The sequence below is a fragment of the Vombatus ursinus genome, unplaced genomic scaffold (assembly GCF_900497805.2).
Source record: "Vombatus ursinus unplaced genomic scaffold, bare-nosed wombat genome assembly UNPS02014848.1, whole genome shotgun sequence".
In the NCBI taxonomy this organism is placed as follows: Eukaryota; Metazoa; Chordata; class Mammalia; order Diprotodontia; family Vombatidae; genus Vombatus; species Vombatus ursinus.
This window is the reverse complement of record NW_020954626.1, coordinates 6823811-6838150: the sequence shown is the minus strand read 5'-3', so window position 1 is coordinate 6838150 and position 14340 is coordinate 6823811. Positions and strand designations below refer to the sequence as shown.

General features: G+C 37.5%; 1 protein-coding gene across 2 annotated transcripts in view; it reads left to right on the top strand.

Moving 5' to 3' along the window:
• CCPG1 (cell cycle progression 1) overlaps positions 1-14340 on the top strand; it is a 53276-nt gene that overhangs the window by 10662 nt on the left and 28274 nt on the right. The gene's annotated exons all lie outside the window — the stretch shown is intronic.

Genomic DNA, 14340 nt, shown 5'->3' with positions numbered 1-14340 from the left:
TTTGGAGGATGTTACACCATAGAAGAAAACGAACGGTGCTGTTCTTCTCTATCTCATTACCTCAAATATGTGGAGTAATTGTGTATTGACTAAACTCTCCTTAGCAAAAATTAAAAAGAGTTCATCTATTGAATGTCATTGTTGCTGTCTCTCTTTCTCTACATACAAAAATGTGAATTGCAGCTTCCACCTTCAATTTTAAAAACAAAAAATGGCCTGAGGTTCTAGTTTTTCCTTAGGGCACACTTTAATACTTCAAGTATAAGTCTAGTTAATGCTGTAACTGGGAGCCCTTTCCCATTCTGCTTGTAGGGATAAATTTTCTCTGCAGCCATTCTCATGACATATATTTGTAAGCAAAAGTTCAGGGTAATAACATGATCCTGTGGACTCTGTAAAACAAAATTCCCCAAATTAAGTCGTTTTCACTCTAGCATTATTTTCTTCTTTTAAACTTTACTTATTTTGAGGGAGTTGCCATTTTAAAAATGTAACTCTTTATTACTAGGATGAACTATTACTATTCTTCACAAGATGATATAGTCATACTAGAATGTCGAAATCATCTTTGTGCAGAATGATTTCATTGTTTCTATTACAATTACAGCTATGCTTGTCTTCTTAGGATCTCTTTTTAGAAACTAGGAGAGGACTGACTTGTTAAAATAATACATTGGGGTTTAAGAAAACTAACAATAAGGGAATGCTGGTATGGAATGGGAGACAGTACTTAACTGAACTTTTATACTTAATAGGCCCACATTCCTATCTTCTCAGAAGTCAGCCTCTCTACTTTCTTTTCTCTCTTTTTTGTTTTGTTTTTAGTAGTGATTGGTGTCCTCTGTAGTCCCTTAATTTTTTTTTTAAAGTTTAATTGATGGCTTCTGATTTTATAGCACATTTATTTCTGCATATAGCCTTCCTCTAACCTAGGTAGCTTTCTCTTGTAACCAGAAATTAAAAAAAAAAAAGTTCAGCAAAACCAATCAATGGATTGATCTGGCCTGAAGAAAAATGGCCTAGTTTTTAAAGGCTGGAGTTGCATTAGGAGTCCAAATGCCCTAGTTTTTAAAGGCTGGAGTTGCTTTGGGAGTCCAAAACGGCCAAGGTCTCCTACTGCATGTGGGGCCATCTCCAGTCATCCTGACTGTGTCTTGGCACTGGATCCAGATGGCTCCAGAGGATAGAGTGAGGCTGGTGACTTTGCACAGCCCTTTCTGACTTAAAAAAAAGCTGCCTGAATAACCTACTAGGACTGATTTCTGAATGAGGACATAAAAAATGGGGAAAAAAACTTCAGTCCTAATTCAATAATTGGTCATTAATGTAAGAGGGAAATAATAATTTCTCTCAGCTCTTTACATATGTTAACTCATTTGATCCTTTTAGCAGCCTATGTTGATGCTATAACTACCAGATGAGGAAACTAAGATACCGAGGTTAAGTGACTTGACCCAGGGTTCCATAGCTAGTAAGTGTCTGAGGCAGAATTTGAAGTCAGGTCATTCAGACTCCAAGTCCCAAGCTGTATCTACTGAGTCATCTAGTACTGACTTGTTAGTATCAGGTCAATAAATCTTTAAGAACCTGTTCAATGCAGTTAGGCCCCAAGGAGAGAGAGTTGGGAGACATAGCCATTGCCCTCTGGAAACTAGGAAGGGGAAAAACATGTACACAGATAGTTATAAGTGTCAAAGGAAAAGTCCTAACAAAATATTAGAAGAAATTTAAAGAGATTATTTTGTGTATTTTTGTTTGTGCTTTTTTAGGTGGAGTGAGATCAGGGAAGGCTGAGTTGGCAACACCTGAATTACGCTAGTTGGAGGAAATTAATCACTAAGCATTAAGTGCCTATTTTGTTACAGGTACTGAAGTGAAACTGTCCCTGTTCTCACTAAGTCATTCAAGAAACATTTATTAAACTCCTACTATGTCCCAGGCACTGTCCTGATGGGTCTATAGCTCAATCACTTCAGGTGGGGAGAGGGGGGAAGAGGCCATGATCTTAACCAGACTTGAAGTACTCTTTCTTTTAAGTTTGGTTGCAATACTTAATTTCGATAAGAAAGGTCTTTGTTCTCCATCAGCCTACCTTTCAGCAGGGTGGGAACACCATACCAAGTCTGAAAGAGATAGACTAGAGAAATATTTATTTCTTTAGGTTTCTAGTTGAACTAAAAACGACATTTTAATATGTTTCTGTAGTCTTTTGGGGAAAAGTCTTTAAACATAAGTCATCTGCTATTTATTTCAAAAATGATATTTTTTGATATATACCATTGCTCTTTATAAGACTTGATAGAATTGATTTATTTATTTTTCAAGTAGGTGACATTACATATCAATGGGAGAAAGCCAGTATTTTCGATTCAGTATTTATTGAGTTAACCTTGAATCGGTTAACTATATTATGATGGTATCTTTTAATCACTTGAAATCTCTTCTAGTTACTGACTACTCTTGTAAAAAATTAATTATTATACTTTGTTTTTACATTACTTACATTTCCTAATGCACCTCCCTTCTCTCCTTTCCAAAGATCTACCCCTTAGAACAGACAAAAGTGGGGAGGGGAACAGTTCAGCAAAACGAGCAGGCATATTGAAAAAAATTTACATTATATGTAGTGTTTCACATCTATTACCTTCCCCTCCCCCCATCATCTTCCCACACCTCTATGAAGGAACAAGGTAAGTTCCTTCTTAGACTTCTTCTTTGGGGCTAAGTTCGGTCATTATGATTTTGCAGTATTCAGTTTTAAGTCAACAAGCATATGTTAAGTTTCTGCTATATGCCAGACATTCCTAAGCTCTGGGGATACAAAGAAAGGCAAAAGACATTCCCTTTTAAGGAGCTTACCTAATGGAGAAGATAACATACAACCAATTATGTGCAAAGAAGATACATACCAGATAAATTGGAGTTAATTTCAGGGAAGGCACTAAGATTAAGGAGGATCAGGAATGCATCTGGCAGAAAGTAGTATTTTAGGTGGAACTTGAAGGAAGCCAGGGAAGCCAGGAGGTAAAGATAAGGAGGGAAAGAATTCCAAGGGATGGGAAACAGCCACTGAAAATATATGGAGCTGAGGGATGGAATGTGAACTGCAAGGAGGCCAGAGTCACCAGATTATAGAATACGTGGAAGAGAGTAAGGTGAAAGAAGACTGGAAAGGTAGGAAGGGACCATATCATAAAGGACTTCAAAAGCCAAATGGAGGATTTTATATTTGATACTGGAGATAAAACAGGAAGTTTATTGAATAACGAAGTGACACACACGCAGACCTGCATTTTAAGGTGATTTTGATAGCTGAATGAAGGATGATCTGGAATAGGAAGAGACTTAAGTCAGGGAGCCTAACAAGCAGGCTGTTTGAATAGTTCAGGCATGAGATGAAAGCTACATCAGGGTGCTGGTCAGAGGAGAAAACGGGGAATGTATGACTGATATTGTGAAGGCAGAATTAATGGGATTTGGCAAGTGGTTGGATATGGGGGAGCAAGAATGATGAGTCAAGGACGACACTTAGGTTACAAGCCCGAGTGACTGGGAAGATAGTGGTGTCTTTGACAGTAATAAGGAAGTTAAGAAAGAAGGGAAAGTGTAAGGGAAAGGATAGTAAGTCAGTTTTAACATGTTGAATTTAAAATGTCTGTGAGACCTTCAGTTTGAGATGTGCAATTAGCATTTGGAGATGTGAGACTGGAGGTCAGGAAAGAGGTTAGGGCTGGTCAAATAGATCTGAGAATCGTCAGCATAGAAATGATAATTGAATCCATGGGAGCTGATGTAATAGTATAGAGAGAAAATAAAAGAGGGCCTAGGACTGAGATTTGGGTGAAACCTAATGGTGAGTGGACTTGACCTGAATGAAGATCCATTAGATGGGACTGACAGGAAGAGAAGAGAACCAGGAGAGAGCATTATCAGGAAAATCTAAAGAAAGAGAATATCAAGGAGAAGGTATGAAAAAATGACAATTTGAGGAATACTGTACTGTAAAAATGTTAGCTTTTTAAGAAGCACATCTTTATGGATGGATTGTTCTCAAAACTAGACTTCTACTTCTCAGGTTAACTTCAAAGCAGTTACTTCAGATAGCATTCATATGACAACTTATGGTTTAAATTTATTTGTGGGTTAAATTAAAGCTAGGTTTTAAGTGTCAAAGCTAGGTTGTAAAAGGTCTAGTACTTTATCTATACTCTGCTCTTTTCTCTATAAACACATTTCTATATAGGCCCCTTTGTGGCTCTCCTACAATGAAGAAAAGTGTTAGGCAAGAAACCTTTGCTTATTAGTTTTCATTGATTCTGTCCATAGATTATGTAGTATTCTTATTCCAAAACAGGATAGGCTAATTTAGAGAATTTGTAACAGACTATAGTTATTTGTATGTATTGCTTTACTATTTCACAAGATTGAAAAATCCTTTTCCTTTCCTCCCAGGAAGTCTTTTTTTCAAAGAAACATTTTTATTTGATTTTTGGGCAATCTCTGCAAAGCCTTTTATTTTGACTGAGGTTTAGATAGAATGCTGTGGGTAGGAAAATTTAAAGGGTGAAAATGTCAAGTGATGTTATTCATTGAATCACATAATAAGATGTTAACATATATCCATTTTCCTTCTGAGTCCTTCTGGGGCCTCTGCTGACAACCTATTGTTTACTTTAGAACAGAATTTTAGCCATGTAAGAGAATAATGCTCCTATTCTTCTCCATCATACCTGTATTCTAGAAGATGAGGTTATGGAAATCTGTTCTTTTTCATAGTAAAATGTAGTTATTCAGGAATGATGAGGGTCCCATCATATCAGGTAACAATGAATCCATCTCTGATTTGTTGAGATTAGAATTGTTATTTTGTACAGGGAAGAGCAAGCAAGAAAACAAGTGTATTTATATGTGTTTGTTTTTTAGTGATAGTAATTTCTAGTCCCTTTAATTCACTCATTTCCTGCGCATTGGTTTCTGAATTCATATGTTCTTTTTACATTAAAATAAGGTTTAGTTCAGGGAGAAACATTTGTAGGTAAATATCATAGATTTTCCTTGTATATTAGGGGATAACCTAGAGGTCTTGATTTCTGGGGCATAGGGAAAAAAAAAATTTTTAAATAGACTCCTTTTATATACAAAGTTAATTTAGAAGAACCTGTGTACTTAATTCTTGGAAAAAAAATGCTATTAAACCTTATAGTGGCAAACATGGGAAGTACTTTTTATATTTGATGTAACAAGCATACAAAATTTGGCTTAATGGTTAAAAGAGACCTGTGAGCAAAAATTTAGTACATTCTTACATCTAATGCAGGAATCCCATTTTTCAGGTATATGGTAGAGGAGTTATCATTTTTTTTTAACACTTTTAATGACTTCTGGATCTCTCATTAATCCACAGACAGCTTTTTCCATTTTTGAACAGCTTCAATTGTTGTAGAGTTAAGCAGAAATTTATTTCCCTCTAACTTCTATCCTTGGTACTAGCTCAGCCCTCAGGAAAACAAGATAGAGTGAGATTTTATCTTTCCATAATTCCCTAATTTCTCATTTCCTCCTACTTTACTCTATCACTCTACCTCAGCTACATATGTAGGGATGGTCACACACTAGATCTTGAAATTACCCACAAGGGATCCACTTCCCCCAATTAGAAACTGATATATTTTCCATGTAAGAGACCAGAACCTCTTATTCTACTTCTCTCTATGCCTCACCTCTTCTGTGCTGATTTTTTGCCCTCATGAAGACCTGACTTCTACCCCTTGGTGCTTTCTCAGGCCACTCTCTCCTCTTTCCCCACCATTCTCCTTTTCAGGGTAAGCCCTCTAGAGGTGCTTTTGACCCTACTTCTCCTGACTTCAGTAGAGTAAATCCTGGGTCATTCTCCTTCTCTCAAATCATCAGTCTCTTCCTGTTAACTGGTTCCTTCCCTACTGCCTTAAAACATGCCCAAGTCTGCCCCATCCTCAAAAAAAAACCAAAACCCTACTGTCCCCTCCAGCTGTCATTTTATATTTTTCTTCCCTTTCTCAGCCATACTTCTTGAAAAAATTGTCCACTCTCATTCCTGTCTTCTCACTTCTCAGTTCTTTACAATCTGGCTATCCATAAAATCACTCAATTGGAAACTTCCCTTTCCAAACTTACCAATAATATTTTAATTGCCGAATCTGGTGGTCATTCCATAGTCCTAATCTTTCTCAATCTCTCTACTGCATTTGCCATATTAACCACTATCTTCTCTTGGGGAGAAGGACCAGTCTCCTTTTTCCTTTCTGGGCTTCATGAAATGACTCTCTCCAGGTTCACATCCTACCTCTCTGACTGCCCCCTCTCAGTTTCTTTTGCTGACTTACTTTCTGTATCATATTCCCTAACTGTGACTATTCCCAAGATTTTGGCCTGGGTCCTCTTTTGTTCTCTTGGAAACCTCATCAGGTCCTGTGGATTTAACCATCATGTTTGTGCAGATGGCTCCCAGGCCTATATAGCCAGCCTCAGTTTTTTCCCTAAGTGTTTTTGTTTTTTTGAGACATCTTAAACTCAAAATGTTTAAAATTGAACTGTTTATCTTTTCCTCTAACCACTTTTCTCTTCCAAACTTCCCTATTTCTGTTGAAGATAGGTTTGTGGTTTAGGCAGTTAACCTGGACTTCTTCCTCCTACCCCACATAACTAATCAATTTTCAGATATTACTGTCTGCATCTTCACAACATCTCTCACCTCTAACCTCTTAGTCACATAGCATCTTTTACCTCTCTCCTAGATGATTAAGATAGCCTCCTTATTGGTTTCTCTGTCTTCAAATCTGACCAATCCAGTCCATTTTACACACTTCTGTCAAAGTAGTTTTCCTTAATCACAGATCTACCATATGAACTTTACTTATCCAATTCTAGTGGCTTGTTTTTGCTTCTAGAATAAAATATAATCTCAATTTATTTTTAAAGCCCTAAACAACCTGACCTCAAATTCTCTTTTTCCAGCCTCATTGGATATCACTACATCTCTTGCAGCTTTGTGATCCACTGACCTTCTCTATATGTGTCATTCATGATAATTCATCTTCCACCTCTGTGCCTTTGCACCGGATATTCTCCTTCTTTACCTTCTACCTCATAGAATTTCTCTCTTTAAGATGTAGCTCAGATATCATCTTTTGCATAAAGTCTTTCTTGATCCCCCGAAATTCTAGTGTCTTTCCTCCAAACTGCCTTCTATTTAACTTTTTATTTAGCTATATTTAATGGCTTCCATCCTGTTGTGCATTATGTGTTTCCTGCTTGATCTCCAGCCTCCGGGAAGAGGAGAAGCACCATTCCATTGTACTAGTCTCCTGCCAATGAAATGAGAGGAGAAGGCACCGTTTTGTAATTCTAGCCTGGTTTCTTACCTTTAGGTGGAGAGTTATCACCATTCCTTATGCTCCAAGTTCTTCCTCCCTTGCTTGAACTGCCCAAGACTCTGAATGGATTTTTCCTCATGCCATTCCAACCCCCAGATCATAATACTATTGACTTTGAAAACCTCTCTAAATTTTTTACTTATTGATGAACAACCTCTCCCCTGGTTATATTCTTCTCATCCCAATGATTCTGAAACCCCCTAGGTAATGATTATCCAGACCTCATTCCCTCTCCTCCCACTGTTTTATTCTTTATTTCCATTCCCTCAATATCTCCCCCCCCACTTCCTCCAGGTCCTAACAAAAAGCTATCCTACCTGTAGAATGACTCCTCTATAGGCAACAAACTTCCTTTCCTCTTAAATCTTTACATTTCCCACTCCTTTCAAATTCTGGCTCTTAAAACCTGGCTCCTTTCTAATTATACAGCCTCCCAGGCTGCCCTTTCCAACACTTTCATTAGTTCCCCCTACCCATACACACATCCCTTCATTGGCCGAAGTAGGAGAGTTGGAATCATCTACTCTCAAGTAGGTGTCTCAAGCAGAAGTCTCTTTTCCCCCAGCTTTAGGCACATTGGTCAGGATATGAGAATGATCCCAACCGATGGACCACTTTATGGTGTTCAAGGTTTTTTTTCACTTTTGTCATATTATTTTGGGAGACATCTTTTTTCTTTTTCTTTTCTTTTTGAATCAGTTGGTGTTAAGTGACTTGCCCAGGTTTACACAGCTAGTAAGTCTCTGAGGCCAAATTTGAACTCAGGTCCTCCTAACTCTAGGGCTGGTACTCTATTTATTGTGCCACCTAGCTGCTCTGACACGTATAAATCTTAAATTGTCTTTATGCATTCCTGTTTTCTAGATTAATATGTTTTGCTTTGTATAGAGATCATGTTTTCTTTTAATTTATTGCTTTTTACTTTTCTTCTTCCAGAATGCCCTTTACTTCTGTGTATTTTCATTCTTGAGCTGATCTATTCTTTTGTTTCTTTGTTGAGGTTTATTACCATGGATTTTTCTATTACTATTATTTCTGTTGTGCAGTCAGTCATTTCTGCTTTTACAATTCTTATTTCTCTCCTAAACCATTCAGGAACATCCTTCTGTGGTTCATACTCTATTGAGAACCCACAGGATCATCTGCCTCATTATTTGTTGATTTTATTTTTTTAAATTTATTTGTTTATTTTTAGTTTTCAACATTCACTTCCATGAGATTTTGAGTTCCAAATTTTCTCCCCATCTCTCTCCTGCCCCCACCCCAAGAAGGCATACAATCTGATATAGGCTCTACATATACATTCATATTGAACCTCTTCTATTTGTTGATTTTATTTTCCTTTGTCCTATTTATTCATAGCTATCGACTCATTTAGATGATCTGGAAACCATCTTCACTTCTGTTAATAATGTTAACTATTGGCTTAATAGCTTTTGCCCAGGGTCTTTAACTGAGGTTTTTTCTTCTTCCTGAGATCTTTGGTAATTTCATCCTTTTTTTCCTTCTATTTTTCTATTGCTTACTTCCTGATTCTTTCCTCTTTGATAGCTGAGGTTTGGACCTCAAAGCAGTCTGCCTCAAGTGCCTTCTGGGATGACAGAACTGGCTCTAGTTGGATGCCATTCCACTTTGTTTCAGGCCTAGTAGATCCACGTATATGGTAGCATTCTACCCCAGTCCTTTCTGTTGTTCAATTATCTGGCTGAGTATTGTTGCAACACAGAGCACTGCCATGCTGCAGCCATCTAGAGCAAGCTCCTGCCTTTTGGCACAACCTTGTGTTGTGTTGTGTTGGTGGAGCAGGTTGTGCTCATTGGGAGTATTAGAGAATAGGGATTAGCCTCTGCTGTTAGTCATCAGTTCTTGGCACTTTAGACCATGGAGACAACTGAAATTGTTTTCTCTTGTGCATTTTTTTATTTTGGAGAGGTTTCAGAGGTCCTGAGCATTGGAAAAAGTTTCTAATCCTTTCGTTTATTGGTCATGTGGCCCCAAAGTCCAGCAAATTAGCAAAGGCCCTATGATAATGACACTTCAGCTACAGTATTGTAAGGAATTAAAAAAAGAGTTCAAAATTCCTGCCTAGAGTCTCCATTTTGAGATATAAATTAAGGCATCATTCAAAGCCTTCTCTGATTCTCCGTCCTTCAGTTGTTAGTGCTTTTATTAAGTGCTTACTGTGTGCCATATTCTCCAAAGCTCTGGACTGGGGGCAAGAGAGTGAAAAATGGCTGAAGATCTGCTCCCAAAAAGTCACTTAACCCATCAGGGCTTCACCTTTCTCTTCTGTTAAATGAGCTGGCAGGGTGGGTGTAAACTCAGTGTTATCTCTGAGGTTCCATCCAGCTCTAAACTCATGGTCTTTTAAATTGCCTTTTAAATATTCTTCTCATTGAAAATAGTGACTATAAGGAATGTCTTGAGATTTATATTTAAAGTATAAACATTAAAGGGCTACATAAATAACTTTTTTTCTTGTATTGTCTAGGTATATTTTTATATGACTTTCTTGTATCCAGAACTACTTGTGTGGTATACTATTTCTATGACATGGCATTTCTCTCTTCAGTGGTTTGAAATTTATACATTTTGTATACCATTTTGTCTGAGGTTAAAAAAAATGCTTCCTGAAGTCAACCTTTTAAATATGTATATGCTGATTGTAGAGGTTAGAAGAGTAGTGAAGAAGACTTGAGTTCCCTAATCTATATGTCTAATACTGAGATTTTACTTTATTAAAATATCGTAGTTGCAAGGGCTCTCAGAGGCCATCCATCCCCCACCTTTTATAAGGCTGAAGGAGCTAATCAATAAATAAATATTTGTTAAATGTTTACCATGTGCCAGGTCCTGGGTATACAAAGACAAAATATGAAATGGTCTTTGCTGTCAAGAAGTTTACATTCTAGCTGGGGAAACTACATGTACATTTACATACAAAATGAATGTTATCATCAACAAAGCATTGATTAAGCCAGGCATTGTGTTAAAGTGCTCAGTATACAAAGAATGATAAAAATGCTGTCCTTTAACTCAAGAAGGTCACATTCTAATGGGAGCAATAACACATAAACTACTATGTTACATGTAAGTTGTAGACAGTGTAAATGGGCGATAATCACAAAGGTAAGATATCAGCAGTAGGAGTTACTGGGAAAGGCCTTTTGTAGAAGATGGGATTTGATCTGAATTTTTTTCTTTTTTTAAAACTTAATTCTTTATTTGTAGTTTTCAACATTCACTTCCATAAGCTTTTGAGTTTTAAATTTTCTCTGCTTCTCCCCCCTCTTCCTTCCCCAAGATGGCATGCAGTCTGATACAGACTCCACATATACATTCTTATTAAACATATTTTCATATTAGTCATGTTGTAAAGAAGTTGATCTGAGTTTTGAAGGAAGCCAGGGAGGGCAGGAGGTAGAGGCGAATAGGAAGAGCATTACAGGCATGCCGGCCAGCCAGTGAAAAAAAGGTCAGTGTGGCTGGCTCATTATAAAATATGTAGAGAGGAGTAAAATTTAAGGAGACTCGTTGTGAAGGGCCTTCAAAGCCAAACAAAAGATTTTGTGTTTGATCCTGGAGATAAAGTGGAGCCATTGGAATTTATTGAGGAGGAGGATGACATGGTCATACCTATGCTTTAGGAAATCACTTTCGTAGATAAGTGTAGTATAGATTGCAGTGGGAAGAGAAAAGGCAGGGAGACTGAGAAAAATGGATAAAGTGATCAGAGCCTGCACTGAGATGATGGCTTTGTGAGTAGATGGATGTTTATTAAAGATTTGAAGGTAGAAATGACAGCTTGGCAACAGATCGGATGTATGTGGTTCGATGAGAGAGTCAAGGATGACAATGAACTTGTTAACCTGGGTCATCTGAACATTAATGGGGAAGTGGAGAAGAGGGGAGGGTTTTGGGGGAAAAGATAATGAGTTCTGTTCTTGACATGGTGCATTTGAGACGTTGGTGGTTTGGTTTATCCATTATGAGATGCCATTTAGCAGCTGGTGATGCCATTCGGTTGTAGAGTACTAGTATAAGACTGATCAGGAGAGCTTCGTGTAGAAGTTGGTAACTGAGCAGAGTTTAGATGGAAACGATGGATTGCAAGAGGTACAGAGTTGATGAGGGAGAACATTGAAGATATGGGGAATAGTTACAGTAAAGATGGAGGTGGGGGTGTTGAGTGTGAGAAACAAAGAAGACCAGTTTGGCTGGACCATAGAGTGGGTGAATGAGAGTAATGTATAATGAGGTTGGTTTTTAAGGACTTTAAAAGTAAAATGGAAGAGTTTCTGTTTGATCTTAAATGTAATAATAGGTAGCCATTTGAATTTATTGAAGAAAGTGACATGATTGAACTGTACTTTCGGGAAATCATTTTAACATTTGTGTGGAATATGGAGAAATCTGTTACAGGGAGATTAATTAGGCTGTTTCAATAGTCTAGGAGAGGTGATATGATGAAGACATGAACTAGGGTGATGGCTATGTGCAGAGGGAATAGATATGAGAGCTGTGGTGAGAGAAGTAAGATTTGACAAGTAATTGGATTATATGAGAAGTGAGAAAGAGGAGTTGAGAATGACAGCAAAGTAGTGACGACTAATTGGTGTCCGGAAGAATGATGGTTGTGCTTCACAGTAAGAGGGAAGTTTAGAATAGGGGTGATTTTTTGGGGAAAGATGATGAATTCTATTTTTTGATATGTAGCATTTGAGAAGCCTGTAGGACATCAATTTGAAATGTCCAATAGGCAGATAGATGGTGAACAGGATTGGAATTGAAGAGAGACTAAGGCTGGCCTTATAAATGTGGAGGCCATCTACATGGAGATGATATTTAAATTCCTGGAAGCTGATAAGGTCACTAAGTGAGTGGGAGAGTTTAGAGAAAGAAGAGGGCCCAGGACAGAGCCTTGGAATACAGCCACATTTAGGGAGTATGATATGGTTGATGAGCCAGCACAGATAGGCAAGTAGTTATCAGACACGTAGGAGAACCAAGAGAGGAGTGTCACCAAACCCAGAGAGGAGAGAGGGTTGTCAACAGTGTTAAATGCAGCAGAGAGCATCTGCAGGATGAAGATTAAGAGAGGATCATGAGATCATGGAAGAGTATTGAAAGCTTGCCTTCTCAGTGAGTGGAGGAGGGAGTGGGGGGGAGGGAGAGAATTTGGAACTCAAAATTTAAAAAGAAAAGAATGTTAAAAATAAATAATAAAATTTAAAGAAAGTAGTGGAAGCTTTGAATTTATTATATTTGACAATTATGAATATTTGTGTTACTATGATGTCCAGTGAGCTATAGAAATTTGTGATTTGATGGAAAGGAAAACGTATGTAAAGGAATATCACTATTATTAGGGCTCAGATCCTCCTCTTTGTTCTTTATGCCCCTTGACTTTTAAGAGAATTGATTGTTGAACACGTTCTAGCTTCCCCGAAGCTCTACTTTAAAGCATCTAACAAATTCTCCATTGCCATCCCTGTCTTTTGGGTAGAATGGATCCAGAGGTTAAGCTATTTGCTCAAGGTCACAGGTAATAAGTTTCAGAGTTTCTTTGAACAGAAGTCCAACACTTTTTTTTTCTTTTTTGTTTTTTCCTTTTTTTTATTAATTTATTTTGATTTACCAACAATCACTTCCATAAGCTTTTTGAGTTTTAAATTTTTCTTCCCTTCATCCCCCCCCTTCCTCCCCAAGACAGAGTGTAACCGGATATAGGTTATACATATACATTCCTACTAAACATATTTTCACATTAGTGATGTTGTAATGAAGAATTAGAACCAATAGGAGGAACCACCAGAAAGAGGAAACAAAACAAAACAAGAAAAAAAAGAGCAAATACTATGCTTCGATCTGCATTCAAACTCCATAGTTCTTTCTTTGGATGTGGATAACATTTTCCATCATGAGACCTTTGGAGATGTCATAGATCCTTGCATTGCTAAGAAGAGCTAAGTCTATCAACGTTAGTCATTGCACAGCGTGGCTGTTACTGTGTAAAACATTCTCCTGGTTCTGTTCACTTGACTCAGCATCAGTCCATACAAGTCTTTCCAGGTTTTATTCATATACCACAACTTGTTCAGCCATTCCCCAATTGATGGGCATCCCCTCGATTTCTAATTCTTGGCCACCACAAAAAGAGCTGCTATAAATGTTTTTGTACATGTGGGTCTTTTTCCCATTATTATGATCTCTTTGGGATACAGCCCAGAAGTGCTATTGCTGGGTCAAAGGGTATGCACATTTTTATAGCCCTTTGGGCATAGTTCCAAATTGCTCTCCAGAATGGTTGGATCATTTTGCAACTCCGCCAACAATGCATTAGTGTTCCAATTTTCCCACAGTTTCTCCAACATTTATCATTTTCCTGTTTTGTCATGTTGGCCAGTCTGATAGGTGTGATGTACCTCAGAGTTGTTCTGATTTGCGTTTCTCTTATCAATAGTGATTTAGAGCATTTTTTCATATGACTATAGATAGCTTTAATTTCTTCATCCGAGAACTGCCTGTTCATATCTTTTGACCATTTATCAGTTGGGGAATGACTTGTATTCTTATAAATTTGACTTAATTCTCTATATATTTTAGAAATGAGGCCCTTATCAGAGACACTGGTTATAAAAATTCTTTCCTAGTTTTCTACTCTACTTCCCTCCTAATCTAGGTTGCATTGGCTTTGTTTGTGCAAAAACTTTTCAATTTAATGTAATCAAAATTATCCATTTTGCGTTTTGTAATGTTCTCTATCTCCTGTTTGGTCATGAATTCTTCTGTTCTCCATAAATCTGACAGGTAAACTGTTCCTTGCTCTCCCAGTTTGCTTATAGTATCCAACCTTTATATCTAAATCATGAACCCATTTTGACTTTATTTTGGTATATGGTCCAACACTTTTTCTACTTTACCATGC